Raw genomic sequence first — 16,883 nt, 5'->3', positions numbered from 1 at the left:
GCGGTGCCAGCTGCTCATACTGTCATAGCCATGAAGCTGGAGCATCTCACTAGGGTCCACCTTATGAAGAGCTTCATGTGGGGCCCTTGGCGTTGGAGAGGAGAAGACATAAAGAGAACTGGTAAACACAGCTCCAGTTTTGAGGAACTGACAGTCTGAGGCAGGAAGAGAAGCAAAGAAATATCCTGAGAAGTCATGAAGGAACTTCTATGCAAACGGGTTTAGGAAGCGCAAGGGCACAGGGTGGTGACCACGGAGAGAGTGGAGATGCTGCAGCCCCAGGGGGCGGGAGGAAGCAGAGGGGAATTAGCTGTGTTCTCTAGGGAGTTACTTAACCTCTCTAGGCTTTAATTCCCACCCCTCCTCTCCCTCACAGTGAAACAGTAATACCTACCCGCTCAGTTGCTTTGAAGATTAAATAACATAATGACTATGAAATGCCCAGAGCAGCATCTGCTCTCCATGGCATGTCACAATAATTATTATTGTCAATAGGATGGAACTGTGGACCAACCATGATGCTGTCATGCATATTTAGTCTTCCACTGTGAGGAAGACCTGCCCTGAGCTCCCTCATTCCCTCAAACCACGGATTTTCCTTGGAATCTACAGCACCAATGAATGGCTGGACAGAGTGGCAAGGTGCCATCTGTGGCCACCAGACAGGACAGACGAGAATGAGGCTGAGAGGTCCACTTGTGTGTAAACCTCAGAAATGCAACCTCAGGGACAGAGAGCATAATTTGCTTCCCGCCCCCAGCCAGCTGGCTGGAACAGGCTGGCCGACTGATGGGCTGCATGATGAGTAGTTAGGAGCATAGGGCCAAACTGGGTTCAAAACTCAGCACCGTTGCCACTCATATGCCCTTGGGAAAGTGACCTTAACCTTGCTGCACCTCTGTTTCTTGATCTGTCAAATGGAGATAATAATAGTACCTACCTCGAAGTGTTGTCATGAGAATTAGAGGGGTTAACATATACAAAGGGGTTGAAACAGTGTCTGGCATGGAGTCAACATGATATGTTCGTTATTCTCACTTAGCAGAGATCCTTGGGTATAAAATTCTGGGTTTTGTCCCTCTCTGATAGTATTTTGGGAGGTGGCTGGCGTGTGTCGGGTAGTGTGAGGGGGGATTGTGGCCGGAGGACTGAGGACACCCAGGTGGGCAGGCAGAGCCCTCCCCTCGCCCTGATCTGTGGGTCTTCAGGGAAGGGGAGGATAAGGATGGTTGCCAGGAGAGAGGAGGATGTTCTTGTCCAAGGTCATAAAGGTCCTCTAAAGGACTCTCATGAATTTTCCAGCAATATCCGTGAGGAGCTTGGGGCCCTGCCCAAGGCATCATCTTCTGCTTTTGCAGGTGGAGAATGGCTGTGTCTATGTGACCCTTCTGCAGTACCATGCCCACCAGCTGCAGCCTGTGCTTCCCAACCTGCCAGCAGCCCCTCAGCCCGGGCACAGGTGCCTAAACCTTACCATGGTGACATCTGACTTTTCTGACCATTATTTTTCCTTCTTTCCTTTTCTTTATTAACTTAAACAAACAAACAAAACCCTTGCTGTGTCATAGCTAGTTTTGTAAGTCACTTTAGGTTGCTCTCAGAATAGGCAGAGAATAAATAAATAAATTAGTTCCTGGAGTTCTCGTTTACCTTTCTTGAAGTTTTTACAGCAGTGATTTTCAAACATTTTTTTCAGATAAATCTTTTTTTTTTTTTTTTAATGTGGACCGTTTTTAAAGTCTTCACTGAATTTTTTACAATATTCCTTCTGTTTCATGTTTTGGATTTTTGGCCGCCAGGCATGTGGAACCTTAGCTTCCCGACCAGGGATAAAACCCGCACCCCCTGCATTGAGAGGCAAAGCCTCAACCACTGGACCTCCAGGGAAGTCTCAAGAAATCCTTTTTTAAAAATGAAATGTGTCATAGAGGCTCTACATACATATATTATATATACCTCGGGTATTGCAGGTTTGGTTCCAGATCACCACAATAAAGTGAATACTGTAATGAACCGAGTCTCACGATTTTTTGGGTTTCCCAGTGTATATAAAAGTTATGTTTACACTATACTGCAGTCTATTAAGCCAAAGCATTATGTTTAAAAAATTGTATTAAAAATTTATTGAAAATAAAAATTTATTAAAAATATTGTTAAAAAGTGCCAAAGTAATTACGATAGTAACATCAAAGATCACTGATCACAGATCACTATAACAAATATAATAATGACAAAAAAAGTCTGAAATATTGAGAATTAGCAAAATGTGACACGGAGACATGAAGTGCAAATGCTATTGGAGAAATGGCACCAATAGACTTGCTCGATGCAGGGTTTGCCACAAACCTTCAATTTGTAAGAAACACAATATCTGCAAAGCACAATAAAGTGAAGTGCAATTAAAAAGTAAAATGACATAGGGGCTTCCTAGGTGGCGCAATGGTTGGGAATCTGCCTGTCAATGTCCAGGATATGGGTGCGAGCCCTGCTCCAGGAAGATCGCACATGCCACGGAGCAACTAAGCCTGTGCGCCACAACTACTGAGCCTGTGCTCTAGAGCCTGTGGGCCACAACTATTGAGCCTGTGTGCTGCAACTACTGAAGCCCACGTGCCTGAGCCCATGCTCTGCAACAAGAGAAGCCACCACGAGCCCAAGCATCTCAATGAAGAGTAGCCCCTGCTCGCCGCAACTAGAGAAAGCCTGTGAGCAGCAACGAAGACCCAATGCAGCCAATAAATAAATAAATAAATTTATTTTTAAAAAATGATATATACATATATATATCTTGCTTAGGTTAAAGCAGGAGAAGGATCCCGAGCCCCTGGGCCCTCGGCCATCCCCTTTTTCCTGAGGCATCCTTAACCAAGCCTTAGCTCTGGGGAGCCCTGTTTGTAAACCACCAGTCTGCTCCATGGAAACCACGTTGCAATGTTTAGTATGAAATTGTGATGCAAAAAATAAGGAAGTGAGATGGTTTCTAATGACCTTTTGGACAATTTGCTAACTATCAGTGGAATGCTAAAGAACGAATATTCACTAGTATCTAACAGAAAAGAACTATGGACAAAAACAAAAGTCTTATTTACTCTTCTATTATAAAAGACAATCATTGTTGAGTTTAAGCAACAATTCGGTCTTAACTATTACTGATGGAATGTCACAGTTAAATGTAGGTTCTTGATGTGAAATGTATAAGAAACAAAATCAGAATTACATTGGAACAGAGTTTTAACCGATAATTGACATGACCTCTGTATCAGCTGCCCCTGTCTCGCCCATACCAGTGAATTCCCCCTTCCTAAAATGCCTCCACTTTCCCATCTCCCTCCTTTCATGTTTAACCCTCTTCCTCCTCAATTCACAGCTCCATGAAGCCTCTTGTGAGCTAGTTCGTCCAAACCCTGCAGCACTGTGCCAAGCACAGGCTGCTCTGAGCTAGGATATGGGCCTGGCTCCCCTAGGGAGGGGATAACATGGTGTCTGGGTCACTTTGCACTTAGTGGTCAGCCTACACCGGGGCAGTGGCACCAAAAAACTGCCACTGTTACACTCTAATTCTACCTGGTACCTAACACAGTGCCTGCTTCTAAAATAATTAAAACTTTTATGGCCTTGTTGGTGTCAGTCAAATATATTAATATCATATATTAAAACATCTTCTTTAGACCTAAAATTCATTTTTTTCTTCTGATTAAAAAAAAATTAAAATATTTTTGTAAGCCTTCCAAAGTTCTGTGGGCCCTTGGCACTCTGCAGATATATAAGGCTACTGCTTGCTATCTATGCCGACTGGGCAATCTGCTTAACTTCTCTGGATTTAGTTTTCTCATTTGTAAAATGAGGATAATAATAGGACCCGATTTGCAAAATTAAATGATATATATTACTTGTTTTGCACAGTTAAAAATTGGGAAACACAAGGGATAAAATCTCAGTTTCTTCTTGTGCTCTGATCCAACCTCAGATCTAGTGTTTCATTATATTCTTGGCAAAAACAGACTTCCTATTTCAAAGGAAAAGCACCACAAAAAAACAAATGAAACCAAACCCAAAGCCCTTTCCGAGACATCCAAGGACTCTTGCCAAACACCAACTTGATGAGTTCACAGTAAGTGAATCAGAGACACACGGTTTAGATTTCCCTCTCAAAGTCCCAAGAAGGAAACAGGAAGGCGAGGACTTCAGAGAGCGGCTGGCTGTCCCAGTCCCACTTTGCCAGCTGAGCAAGAGATCAGAATGTCCAAGAGCCCCTCAGACATCCTTCCCCTGGGCTCAGCTCACATTTCTTATATTTGAACGTGTCCTGCCCCAGAGAGGAGATGTCATCGAGGGGCCCAGACAAGAAACCAGATGGTAACCAGGGCACCCCAAACCCACCACTGGGTTGTTGCTTAATCCTCCACCTCTATTCCATTCATTTCTAGCTGCAGACAGGTAGGATTTCTAAGAAAGATCTGGGGGGTGAAAGTGGTGGATTGGCTCTCTGTGGATGATGTCTTCCAGGAAACTCAGCTAGCTTCCTGAGAGATGTCGTACACCGGAACGTTCCCAGGGGCTGGCAGGGGAACTCTGGAATGACTCAAGTGAGGACCTGAACCAGGAAAGGGTGCGTTATGGCCGAAAACCACACCCTCCTCTCGCTTTGTCAAACTGTATCTGTTTTACTTACAGCTTCACCCGCCCCCCGCCCCCTCTTGCCCAACTCCAATAAGGAGGAAGCCTTCCTAGATGAACTAGAAGCCCTTTCCACCCCAAGTCACCCTGACACCTCCAACACCCTCATTTGCATGTGTGGTTAGATTTTATTGACATCTGCCTGATCTGTGAATAGCTTCAGCAGGGTCCGCTAATGCAATCTGATGAGGTGGATCGCAGCTTTTTAAAAAAGATCTGCTCCAGATCCAGCGTGGTGGAGCCCCCCAGAGCCAATCTGTCAGACAGTCAGTCAATACACGTGGAATGATCATGCACTGCTAGCAAGGCCTTTCTGGTTAGTGGAAGACAGAGAGAGACGTTAAAGAAAGACCTGACCCTGACTCCTAGAGATGGAGAAGTCAGGAAAAATATAAATAGAAACCTCCAGACACAAACATCTACCATCTGACTTGTTAACCCATGTGGTCATGCCCGGCAGAGGCAGGCGTTCCACACTGTCTTAATCTGGCTAAAGTTCTAGAAGCCAAGGTTCTAGAGCCAGCTTCTTCCTCTCTGCCCAAGCAAGCCTTTATATAGAGCACATAGTCTCTCTAAGTGGAAATAAAAGAAGTTTGGCACCACTGCTCACCCACTCTAGACATCCCCCCAGCCCCCCGGGGAGCAGGAGGGGCTTCCTGGCCTTGGGGACAATAAAAGACTCTCATCACTTAAAACTGGGCACCACGCACCCCACAGCAGAGAAGGGGAGCACTCAGCAATTGCATCAGCAGCTCTGTGTAGGAACTCACCACCTGGAGAAGATGAGATGGATGCAGAATTGTAGTGGGAGGCTGTGGTTTGTGGTGGCCACTATGACCCACTCTAATTATCATGCATCAGGTGAGGGCCTGTGCTGGACTCTTTGGAGCACAGAGATATATAAGACAGCCCTCTGGCCTTGGGACATTCTATATGAAAAGTCAACCAAAAGCATGAGGCTCTCTGTATTCAATGCCAAATGACTGATGTGCACACTGTGTCAGAGGAAAAGAAATAATAATGGTAACAGTAATTATTTCCTATGTATCAGGGCACTATTCTAAATGTTTATATATATTTAGTTTTTCTAAGAACCATGAGGTGGGTACTAGTATTATTGCCATTTTATTGATGAGAAAAGTGAGGCTCAAGGAGATTAAAGAACTTGCTTGGTGTCACACAATTTTTAATGGTAGATCCAGGATTTGAACTCGATTCCACCTCTCAAGCATGTTTTTCTTAAGAGATGAGAAAGTACTTGGGAATGCAAGGTGACAGAAGGCACAAGACTCTGACCTCTATTTTTGTTACTTACTTTTGATGTAAAGAGGGAAATTCGATGGATGAGTTTTAAAGTAGGAGCGTGCCTTATCTTGAAGAGATCATTTTTGAAGTTTAGTCTTGCAATATTTAAAATCCTCAAATTGTGAGCATGCTTTTAAATTAGAATGTGCGACATGGAACTACATTCAGTATCTTGTAATAACCTATAATGGAAATAATCTGAAAAAATATATGAATTACTTTGCTGTACACCTGAAACTAACACGATCTTGTAAATCAACTATATTTCAATTACAAAAAAATTATATAATGTGCGAGAGCAGTGGGCTGGTACTGGCTGGCTGGACAGGGGAGGAGCTGCGGGGGAAAGAGGAAGGGAGGGCCGGGAGTGAGAAGCAGCTCTCCTGGGCCCAGCCTGCGAGTCGATGCGGAGTTCCAGGCTTGCCGCTGGGTCCTGCGCTCCCTGATGCGGCCTCCGCGCCAGAGCCGGGAGGGAGGCGGGAGGGGAGAGGGATTCCGGCGAGGTGGGCGTGGGAGAGCGTCCTCAACAACCTCCTTCTGCCCGCCCGGGGTCGAGTCCTTCACGGGGCAGCTCTGTCCTCGTGGGTCCGGTCCCGCAAGGGTCCTGATCTCGGTCCTCGGAGACGGTGATAGGCACGGCCCAGAGTCTCCTGAACCGCAGCGCCATCGTGTGGCCGCTGACAGGTCCCTCTGGGGCTCCTCCGGCTCAGGTATCCCGTGCTCTAACCCACCTGTGCTGATGGGTTTCAGTTGGCCGTCTTCTGCGGCAGGGAGCCAAGAGGGAAAGTGGGCCTGCCAACTGGGGCCGGGACCAGATTTGCCTGGCTCTGAGAACTGGTTTCTCAGAGGGTAGCGTATTGGAAGGAATGATCCTTAGAGCTGGGCAGGCCAGAATCCTGCCCCCTTGCTTGTTAGCTTTTGTCCCTGAGCCTCTTGGGGCCCCAGTTTTCTCATCTGTTAAAGGGCCATAATAATACCTGGTGGAAGATAAATTGCAAAGCCTCCAGAACAATTCCTTCAAGCAGTAGGAGTTCAATGTGTCACTGATGGTGTCATTATCCTCAGTCACCCCAACAGGTCTCAATGCTGCTGAGACTCGTGCTTGGCCGATGGCAGGTGTTCTGGGTGCATTGCAAACTGCTAGGGATGCCTTCTTGGTGCGAGGTTAATAGTGGGATGGCCCTAGGGCTAAATATTTGCCTATTTTCATAAAAGATAACAGTCCAGTTGGTCTTGCAAACACATAAGGAGAGCTGGCTAATCTATTCATCAGCCCAGGGGAATGCTCCACCTTCACCGGTTACTTCTGCCTCCCCTCTGTGCCTGAGGGAAGACCTCTGGAAACAAATGCATCCCACTTCTGGGAGGCATTGCAATAGTGAGGGTAAGGCAATAGTGCAGGGGATCCCACAGACCCTCAGTTCACTTGCCAGGTGAGGACCCGGGGCAAGTCACTGACTTCCCCAAACCCCTGTTTCTCATCTGTGAATCAGAGACCTTAATTCCCACTTCCTTAGGCTTTTGTGGAATTAAATGAGGTATTCATGTAAAACACTTAGCACACTGGATTTAGCATACGTTAGCATCACCGGGGAACATATTAAAATACTAGTCACTGGGCCCCACCTGGAGTTTCTGAATCAGTATGTCTGGGGTGAGGCTCAAGAATTTGCATTTCTAATTTGCATTTCATGAGATGTTGCTACAATCTGTCCCGAGACCAAATGCTGAGAAGGACTAATCTAGCATACACTAGACCTACAATTAGTGTTCACTGTGACTCTCTGACCACCCAAGTACAAATCAAAAGGGAGAATGACGAGATACGGGGGAATATGAACCCAAACCCAATCAAGCAAAAGTTGTAAACCTAGCAAGTAGTAAGAACCGTTCCATTTAACAAATGAGAATTGAATGTCTTCTCTCCATTTCCTCCATATGCTCCGCGGGGCAGTGCTTTGCTCACATGCACCATCTCGTGTGATGCTCATCGTAGCCTTCTTAAGTGTGTGATGATCAGGAGGAAGGGGTCTCAGAGAGGTCCAGCGATTGCTAAGGGTACAGAGCTCTGGAAGGCAGAGCACAGGCAGTTGGAGTCGGCTGACTGTGATGGGGGTCCTTTCAAGCTGCCTCTCAGACACCCGAGTGTGCTTGCCGAGGCTGGGTGGGCCCTTGTGAACGTGCCTCCAGCCCTGCCCTCTGAGGGCTTCCGTCCTGTCTGAATTTCCGTCGTGGGCACACTCTCACAACCAGCTCAGCCTGCTTTGGGATCAAGTGCCGAAATCACCTCTCCCTTGCCAGGCTCATTGGCTCTGCCTCTCTTCTCACCCCCAGGACACTTGGTCCTTCCAGAGTGTGGCTTTTATCCTGACCTCTGGCTGTCTACTCTGGGCCCCAAGGCTCGCAGCAAAAGGAGGAGGTCCTCAGGGTTTGGGGTAAAACCAGGAGGCCCACTTTTGGCAACCAGACCCTATCCAGGCCCTGTGGGTCTCAGAAGGAGTCCTCCCTTCCCCATCCTGGGCATCTGAGAGACTGCAGAGACCCAGCCAGAGCCACACATCAGTAGTGAGCCACACATCAGTAGTGAGCCACCTCAAGGCCCAGAGAGAGCTGCTGCCCTCCCTGACTCAGCCTGGATGGGGGCGGGGTGAGGCACTAACTGCACAGACTCCGGGCTGCCAGGGTTCCCCCTCCCAGGCCCCAGACCCGTTTGAGTTTTTGTGGTTGGTGGAAGGAACACGGCCTTGAGAGCAAAAGGACATGATCTGAACCAACCCTGGGTCTCTGTTACCAAAATAGCTGTGCAGTCTTAAGGAAGTCGCAACATCTTCGCCTGCACTTGTTTCCTCATCTGCAAAGGGCTGAGGAGGACCTGCCTCCTAGAACCGCTGTGCAGCCTGAATGACATCTCTGTGTTCAGGCTGCTGGCCCCTAACGAGCAGTTAATAACCCCATTTTCCATCCTCTGGTGAACCTGTTCCTGGGGGTACACAGGCTGTGGGACAAAGTCCCTGCCTGCCAGGAGCTTCCACCTCATAGCCTTGCCCAAACAGGGCAATGGCAGGAGGTCTGAGACTGGATCTGGCTGAGGGCACTGGGTTCAGGAGGCGATGCTGCTGGTCCAAGGGATGGGCACCCAGCGTGTGAACTTGGCGGCTGGGTGACTAAAGCCTGCTCCACGCCAGCTGGGCTTGAGTCAGACCTAAAGGCCTGTTAATGGTTTTCAGAGCTTTGCCTTGGAGGTGCGGAGAGCTGCGTGACTCACGGCCATGCCAGCCAGGGAGACTGGAGGCTCTTCCATCGAGCAGTCTCTGCTCTCAGCACCTTTTTTTTCATGTTCCTTCATTTATCTATTCATTCTGCAAACATCTGTCAGGAACCCAGGGTGTGCTGACCCCTGGGAACACAGGGCCAGGTGAGGAAGACAGGCTTGAAGGGGGAAGGACTGAAAGTGGGTGACTTCCCTCCTGTCCTCCCCTCTCCTCACAGGCCCTGAGTGAGGGTGGGAGTAGATGAGTCAGAGCTTTCCTCCAGGCTCTCAAGGCTCATCCCCTTTCTCATGGGATCACAGGAAAGGCCTGATGAAGGAGCAGTTTTTGAGATTAATTGGGCTGGATTCGGCTCCTGCGGGGATGCGGGACAAGAAAGGAGGAAGCATGGAAGATAGTGCCTGGGGGAGCAAGAGAAAGGTACCACTGACAGATGCAGCCATAGAATTGGCTTGGAGAGGGAGGAGATCAATTTGGTTTCAGTTTAAGTGTTTTCTTGAGTTTCTTTTCTTTTAGAAGATGAAAAGGGAGTCAATAAGCCCAGTGTGGGGATGCTGGGGGATAAAAGCGAGGATGGAGAAAGGGCAAATGCTTCCTTGGCTCCAGCTCCCTCAAGCCTTCCTTCCCTGTTTCTCTGTCCCCAGCATCTCTCCTCCTCCTCCTGCCATCCTGTCTACCCTCTTGTCTCTTCAATACCTCTCCATCCCAGATTATCTCTGAAGCTCCCAAGAATAATTGAAAAGTACAGTGACCCCCTCCCACTGCTCCCCTAACCCTAGCCCCATTTCTGCATCTGTTGTCCAGATTTTGCTTCAAAGTTCTGCCCGTGACTCACAACCAGAAAAGAAGTATTAATTAGAAAAGAAAAAGAAGTTGGAAATTTGAGTTGGAAAGTGGAAGGAGAAAGGGATCTCCTTCACATTCATGTAACAGTGACCCTGCACGGTGGCTAGTGAGCTTTAGTGGGACATCAATACCAACTCCAAACCCCACTCAAATCCTCCTGAATAGAGGTCTGATTAAAGGCTAACTGATGGATGGCGGTAGTGAAGTGACTTGTCTAAGGGTATTTGATAAAGATTAGTTTTCCTCTCCCTTTCCTCCTCCAAATTCCCTGGAGATCCCAGACATTCCTAAGACCCACTCCCTTGGTCATCTCTGTGGCTGTGGACCGGCTTCTGACCTCTTGTTCAATTGCCAGAGCCTAGAGGTGGTTAGGAGCTTTGGAGTCGGGAGCCTGGGTTCTTACTGTGGGAACTTGGAAAGTACTTAACTTCTCAGAATCTCAGTCTCCTCATCTGTAAAAGGAGGCTAATATCTACCCAGTGGGATGCTGTGAGGATTAAATGAGATAATGAATGTGAAGGGTTTAACATGGTACCCAGAAGAGAGTGTGTTCTCAATAAGTGTCAGACAATAATAATTGCAATATCATCTCCACTTGGATAACCTATACTCAGTATTTATTGCCCCAAAATCAGCTCCCTGGCCTCACTTTCTAGTTCCCTTAATGGAGTCAGAATTCCTCCTACCTGTCCTTGGTGGCCTGTCACCTGGATTCTATTCTGTTCCTTTCTTGTGACTCTTCTACCATCTCCTCATGCCCATGTTCAGCCCTTTGTTATGTCTTCCCTGGGCTCCCTGACATCAGCGCCCACATTCAGTCCCTCTCTATACAGCCACCAGATTTAACTTTTGGATTAGGTCCCTCTCTTCCTCAGGAACCTGCAGTGACTCCCAGGTGGCCACTACGGATGTAACTACATACTCCTCACCCTGACGGTTCAGGTCCTCCACCCTATGGCCTGACTCGCCCCACCACCCTCCTCCCTGCCCTTTCCCTCCCCCAACTGCTCCCTTTGGAAGGGACATAGCTGTCCCCACCACCCTCTTGCTCCCCAGTGTGAGCTCTGCCTGCAGAACAGATTGTAGAGACTATCCTGGGTTAAAAAAAGAAAAACAAAGGAATCTTTTGATGCTACCCTCAACCCACCTCTATACTGGTCCACTCAGTCAAGGTTCTCCAGAGGAACAGATTTATATATAGAATGTATGTATATATACATGAATTGGCTCATGCAGTTTTGGAGGCTGGCAACTCCAAAACCTGCAGGATGAGCTGACAGGCTGAAAACCCAGGAGTGCCAAGGCTAGAGATCCAGTCTGAGGGCCATCTGCTGTAGAATCAGGATAAGCAATGTTGCACATGAAGTCCCAAGGTAATCAGTTGGAGAACTCTCTCTTACTTGAGAGAGGCTGGTCTTCTGCTCTATTCAGGCCTTCAACTGATTGGACGAGCCCCACCCACATTATGAAGGGCAATCTGCTTTGCTCAAAGCCTACCAATTTAAATGTTCAACTCATTCAAAAACACCCACACACAAACACCCAGAATAATGTTTGATCGGATATCTGGGCATCCTGTGGCTGGGCCGAGTTGACTCATAAAATTAACCATCACACCACTCATATTCCTCTCAATGCCTGCCCTCTTGAAAGGATCATAAAAACTCATCCACCTTGAGGAGTACTATGGGGCATTTTTGCTTCCCATAAATATTTACGTTGTATCTCTAATGGTGAAATTTCAGCACTGGTTTCCCACGCAAAGGAAGTATGATTTCGGGTGGGGTGGAGGGGTCTTTCTGAAGCCTGTGAAGAAATCACAGCACACTGGCATTTTGGCCAGCTAGCTGCTGTCCATGACTGACATTCCCACTAGGTTTGGTTCATTCTTTAGCAGCTTTGAAGAAAGTATGTACAAAAGTTAATTTCTAGCCTTTCCTCAAGCTCTTTTTGGTCTAAGCACAGCTGCAAGAAAAATTGTGAAGTAGAGGGCATGAAACCAACCAGAAACCACAAAGAGTACTCATCCATGAGAGGAAGAGGACCTCACTGCCAGGCCAGTGGGGAAACAAGAGATCCCTGGGCTCCAGGAGCTGGGAAGTGGAGCCCAGGGTGAGAGAGAGAGAGAGAGAGAGTGTGTGTGTGCGCGCGCCCTGACAGAAAGGACTGGACACATATGTTGCCCTTCCTCAGGCTCTGATGTTTCAGGTGTCCCAGGCTGCAGCCCTGCCCAAGCTCAGTCCACTCCGCCCTTCTTTTTCACCCCTTTGCCTACGACTCTCAGATGCCAGGATCCAGGCTCTGTCCCCTGGCTCATCACCACTGCCCTGCCCTGGATGCTCAGTCTCCTCAGGGTGTTGGGGAATCTGCTATGGGGTAAGACCCAGGAAGGCAAGCTTCTCCTTCTGGTTCTGTCTCTATCTCTGCCACAGGTTCTTCTATCACAAAGTGACTCAGAGCTAGTCGATCTCCCAGCTTCTGTTCCAGCTCCAACAATGTGTGGATTAATTATTTTGGGAAACAGTGAAAATCAATGAATCTGTATATCAGGATGGTTCAGCTGCAAATAACAAAACATTTGGAATAAAGAACTAAACGATCGGGGCTGATTCATCATGACAAACCTGCAGATCAGAGGGAGGTGATTCTGGGATTGGTGTGGAATCTCTGAGAGATCATTGAGGACTCAGGCTCTTCCACCTTCTCTCCCTGCTTTCTTCATGGCTGCCGCTGTCTTCCCTCATGGTGGCAAGATGGCTGCAGTGGCTCCAAGCTTCCCTTCTCATGTAGCAGCTTCTCAAGTAGGAAGAAAAGGGATAAGGGTGCTATCAGTGAAGAAAATCTTTCTCAGAAGTTCCTAGTAGTATCCTTTTGGGTCTCTGGTCAGAACGCTGTCAGGGGTCAAACCTTAAACCAATCACTGGACAAAGGGATTGGACTGACCAATCATGATGCATCCACTTGAGCCTGATGGATGTATGAACAAATGAAAACTTGGGATTCTATTAGCAAGAAAGGATTGGAGCAGCTGTTTGGTGGGTTACTGATATTGCCTGTCACAACCAGGGGGGATGCTTTCAGGAGAAAGAAACAGTGTCTGGTTGTCCTAACCAAAAAGGGAAATTTGGAGGAGGAAAGTACAGGGTGGGGCCTGGAGGAAATAGGCAGAAAATAGCAGGGAGCTTTTGAAATAAATGCTTTTCAGCTAGAATGGACTGCTACGGACCCCTCATCACTGGGAAAGCATTCTAGTGCCTCTTGTGGTTTGCATCCCTTGTTCAAGACTTAAGTCTTGGCAGAAGTATCGGATTGAATCAGGCTGGGACTCTGGCCTATGATCTGGACAAGTGGGTGCAGCAACAAGGAGCAGCTGGCCTGTTTTGTCTACAGCGTAGCCACTTACCAAGAACTTATACAATGGGAGATTCGCATCCAATAGGAAAGAGGAGTTGGAGGCTGCACAGCCAACACAAAGCCAGACAGCCCTGCTAATATCCAGGAATTAGAAAAGCCTCTATGAAGCCCCTGGCTTGGGAGATGCAGTTCTCGGGAAGCAGTGGTTGGGCTTATTTATTTCCACCATGATTAATTACAAGGAAGCAAAGTAATGACTATATGCTTCATATCATGTTGCAAGTCTTATTAACGGTTGGGTAAGTTTAATTACAACACTAACATCTGTTTATGTTGGCCACATTGGCAGTGTGGTTAGCTGGTCGCAACTTCAAGGGATTAGAAGAATACAGTTAAAAACAACAAACATTAGAAGGAACATCGTCTCTGAGGAAGCTGGACTGGGGAGGAGTTTGATCTCAAACGGTAACTGCTTCTCCCTTGGGTCTTTTCTGCCGGGCCCTCCCAGGGAAGACGTTGATAGGAGCGGAGGCTCCTGAGAGGCCCGGGTTACTTCTCCTGTGACTTGGTGATGGGTTGAGTTGGTTAGGCAGAGAGAAGCAGGTGGTCTTGCATTTTGCAAGTTCTAATGAATTGAGAGAAAACTTCTGGTCATCCTCAGGACCTTCAATTAAAATGAGCTGAATACAAGTTCACACGGCCCTGTTTCACCAGCCCTGTTTCACCAGCCCTGAATGCAGGAACCCGGATCTGGGATGGAAAAAAAGGATAGGGCCAGACCGTTCACGGCCAGTGATGCGCATGCGCATGCTCGTACATGCGCACACAGCACGAAGCCTGTGCGTGGAGGGTCTCTCTAGCCAGGGCGGACCTCCTGCGATGTGTGTCGAAGCGAAGCTTGGTCCTGGTGCCACTCCAATTAGCCTTGAGAATCCTGGGCCGGCTCTTTCTGCTTCTGGAGAGGACCAAGCCATGGGCTCTGCTGAGGTAATGGCCTGGCTTTTTATTGGTGCTGTGATCCCTTTGCTGGAGGCTTCAGGGTAGGATTCGCGCGTATACTTAGGGACAGATGAGGTCCCCCCTTCTCGGGGGCCCACGAGGTGGGGGGTGGTCAGCTTACGGCCTGTCAAACGTCCTTTCCTACATCCATTACAACTTAGACGTTTCAGATACTTAGTATCTATCCTTCCAGTGCACGCTCAACATTGGCGGAGAAACTCAACCACAGTGGTTGTCACATCTTCTAAAAAGAAATGTTCTCTTATCAGTAAAACTCCTGATTAGAGTATTAGAGTGTTCAAATCCAATCACTATGTAATTTTAATCATCTTTAAACACCCCCCCCCCCCCCGCCCCCATCCGCCGCAGCTTTTCAGGCCCACTAAAGAGCCTCCTGGGGGAGCATCGCAAAATCTCTTACCAGGAGCTCCAGGGGAGGGATTGACCCCCTCGGTCACAGGCATCCCTGGACACTCTGAGAACGACCAAAGAGGAGTGAGAGAGGGGAGAAGGGGAGCCCACCCTCCTTCTGTCACCTGGATTCCTCTGTGACTCAGGAACCCAGCTAAAGTTCTCCCTCTGCCCTCGCACACCCCTCGCACACTCAGGTTTCCCCCACAGAGCCTCTCCTTTGCCCAGGTGAAGCCGTGGGTGACCGCTCAGTTTCCATCTGCCCACCAAAGCCAACCTTCTCAATGACCCCGTGAAGGCCTGCTCTCTTCAAAGACTCCTATCCCGACTGTCCTGTCCTCACTAGGCCTCACACCCCAAATTCATCCTCTCCCCACCATCATTAAGGCAAGGCGTTTATTTCTCTCCAGTCAGACACCATGCTTCCTCCCTTGGCAGTCTCTTTTTCCTGGTGTAATGGCCACCTCTGGTGTTTATTCAGTGTGATTTCCCTGGACTACAGATGTGGTGTGTGTGGCAAACAGAGGGGATGGGAAGCTAAAGGTGGCCTTTACCACCCACGTATGACATTTCTTCCAGCTTTTTTCTTTCCCAGTTCATTCATTCATTCGTGCATTCATTCATCAAACAGATTGTCCATGTGTCATGTGTCAGGCGCTATGAAAGATAAAGGGCGTGAAAGAAAAATCTAGAAGCTCAAGAAGCTCAAAGTCCCTGCCCTCAAGAATCTCAAAGTCTAGTAGGGCAGGGTAGTTACACAAGCAGATACTTACAATACGATGTAGTGAGTACAGTGATGAAACATCACAGGAGCAGCGTGGAGGAGCACTGAACCTGGGTGGGGGTGAAGCTGCGCTGCAGAGGATGAGGAGGCGTTAGCAGGGGAGGGTGAGGTGGGGGAGGGGAGAGCAAGAGACAGTGGTATCACAAGGAGAGGGGACCGCACAAGGAAGAGCCTGGAGGCCAAACGTCACCACGTGTGTGCTGGGAACTGAAGGTGGTTTAGAGTTGCGGGGCCTTAGGGCAGGGAGTAGTGAGCAGTGAGGCCAGAGCTGCTACAACACCCGGGGTGTCCTCACACCCTCGTCAGTGCTGTGGAGCCCCCTGCCGGGGACATTTTTTTGTGGCCTTAGACCATGGCCCTGAATGGGGCCCAGAGGCAGGTAAAGGCTGAGTTTGGTGGGCTTTACAATTTGTAAAGGGCCAAAGGACGTGAACTTCAGCCTCATGCTGGACTAGCTAGTCCAGCTCCCTGGGCCTCCCTGTGTGTGTCCTTCTAGGCACCTGCGCTCTGGCCTCTTCTTTCCCATTCCCTCCCCCGTAGGTCACAGCCTGTCAGAACTGGAAGACACCTTAAATGCCATCAAGAATAACCCCCTCTTTTAATAAGGAAAGACATGGAGGTCTGGAAAAGGGATTGCCAGATGTCACACCGTCAGTTAGTGGCAAAATCTGCCCATCTATTCTTCCCTCAAAGCCTGTGCCCCACTGGCCGAGTGGGTAACACCCCAGCATCCACCTGCCACCCCACCCCCCAGCTTCTCTCAGTATTGTCTTTCAGGCTTTGGGTGTGCCTGAGGCCAATTTAGTTAAACCTCTCCTCAAACAGTTAATATTTGGCGGGGGTGGGACCTGGAGTTGGACAGTGAGGCCTGAGGAGAGGTTTGATGGGGAACTGTGGGACATGCACTTCCTTACTCTTCTGAGAACGTTTCCAGAAGTGCCCTCGCCCTCCCTGTTTGTGGGCTGGGGGCTTGCACAACACAGGGTGGAAACTCTCGAAGGAGGTTTGGAAGAAGGAGGCCCTTGGGAGACAGACACATATGTGAGGTAGGAGGGCCCCTAATGGAACCTCTCCCTCAGAGGCACTGGGACAGCCTGGTGTGTGGTCTGGGGAGAGCACAGAGACGGGACACCAGGGAGTCTTATCCTGTGGCCGTCCCTCTGGGGGTTGGGGGCCGGGAGGGCAGCGTACTAGGAATTTCGGGCAGTGGTCAGGAGGAGAGGCTGGCTCCCGGTGAG

Source organism: Hippopotamus amphibius, chromosome 3, assembly GCF_030028045.1.
Source record: "Hippopotamus amphibius kiboko isolate mHipAmp2 chromosome 3, mHipAmp2.hap2, whole genome shotgun sequence".
NCBI lineage: Eukaryota > Metazoa > Chordata > Mammalia > Artiodactyla > Hippopotamidae > Hippopotamus > Hippopotamus amphibius.
The sequence above is the reverse complement of the archived record's forward strand: the minus strand, read 5'-3'. Positions refer to the sequence as shown.